Genomic DNA, 1,514 nt, shown 5'->3' with positions numbered 1-1,514 from the left:
AAGTGCTGGGATTACAGGCTTGAGCCACCGCGCCCGGCCCTCTTTGAAAATTTCTAATCATCCTCTACTTTGCGATCTGTTTATTGGTTTCCCTCCTTCTTTCCTCTGTGTCAGGTTTTCTACTGCTCTCTCTGTCCCTCTCTGTCTCCCGATCCCTTTGGCCCACACATTCACAAGAGGGTTTGGGGTAAGATGCCTGTAACCTGGAGGAGAGCATTTTCCAGGGAGTGGAGGGGGGGCAGGCAAGAACACCGGGTGTCACAGGACAGGCCCCGAGCACCTCCCCAACGCGGACTCAGGGGAGGCCTGGGGAGCAGCAGGGCCCGGCACGAGAAGGGAGGTGGGGGGCGACGGCACCTTCGGACAGGGGTGGGGTCTGCAGGATCCCAAGACCAGGCAGAGCACGCGGGCTCTGGAGCGCTGCGCTGCAGGGGCTGACGAGGGCGAGGCTGGGATGCGCCCAGGCCGGGAATCCACCTCTTGGGTGAGGACTTTAAAAAGCCCGGGACTGGAGGAGGGGTCAGGAAAAGGTTTTAAGCGGGAGGAAGAAGCAAAGGGCCGGGGACAGGGAGCAGCCTCAGAGCGAGTTCAACCCAAAGGGAAGCGATTCCGGACCCACACTGTGAGGCCTGTATTCACCCGGGGTGGAGGGCGCGGTGCGGAGATTTTAAAGCCCGCAGAGACCCCGGGCATCGGCTGTGGAAATGGGAAACAGGGAGCGCAGGTTTCATCTACACAGAGGGCCACTCACGCTCAGTGCCGTCACCTTCACCCAACACGATCCGTTTCCGGGACTGTAGGAAACAGCGCATGCGCGGAGAGCAGAGCCCGGACAGCCTGGAGCCGTGGCGTCGTTGGAGTGGGCGGGGCCTGCGCCGTTTTAGGGTTAAGAAGCAGAGTTGTGTGGGCCACTTATGTTGGAAACCAAAATATTTTCCACTTACCAAGTTGACAACGGTTTATGGTAAAAGTATTCTGCCTGCAGGTTGGACCCGATCCTGCTAGGGAGTCTCCTGCAGCTTAGCAGTCCGGGAACTGGGATTTCGGTGGGGGATCCACAACTAGCAGTGGCTGGATCCATAAAAGTTATCGAAAAACAAAAATAAAGTGTCTGGAATAACTCCACTGGATTTCAAGACTACCAATATAGGAAAGATAATAAAAATTGTGTGGTATTGGGGCAATAAAAGACATATGGATTGATGCAATACAATAAGTGAGTGCAAAAATAGCCTCTACAGGTACTTCCAATTGATTTTTGACAAAGTTACCAAGGGAATTGAAAGAAGGAAGAATTTTTAAAAACTGGTGAGGGGCTAACTTAATATCCATAGCAGAAAAGAAGTCATCTTTACTGAAACTTCACAAGGGTACAGACATTAGCTCAACATTGACCACAGCCTAAATGTAAAATATCAAACCATAAAATGGTATCCTGTAAGAGACTGAAAGAAAAAACTACTCACAGAATAAAATCGTAAGCATCAAGAGCTTGTTCAAAAATTCTTAGCCAT

General features: G+C 51.7%; 1 protein-coding gene across 1 annotated transcript in view; it reads right to left on the bottom strand.

Moving 5' to 3' along the window:
* ZNF415 (zinc finger protein 415) overlaps nt 1-799 on the bottom strand; it is a 20,985-nt gene extending 20,186 nt beyond the window's left edge. The window contains exon 1 of the mRNA XM_011946181.1: nt 752-799. The gene's annotated coding sequence lies outside the window, so the exon portion shown is untranslated. The remainder of the gene's footprint in view (nt 1-751) is intronic.
* Nucleotides 800-1,514: the final 715 nt, after the last annotated feature.

This window comes from Colobus angolensis, unplaced genomic scaffold (assembly GCF_000951035.1).
Source record: "Colobus angolensis palliatus isolate OR3802 unplaced genomic scaffold, Cang.pa_1.0 Scaffold25, whole genome shotgun sequence".
Classification (NCBI taxonomy): Eukaryota; Metazoa; Chordata; class Mammalia; order Primates; family Cercopithecidae; genus Colobus; species Colobus angolensis.
The sequence above is the reverse complement of the archived record's forward strand: the minus strand, read 5'-3'. Positions and strand labels throughout refer to the sequence as shown.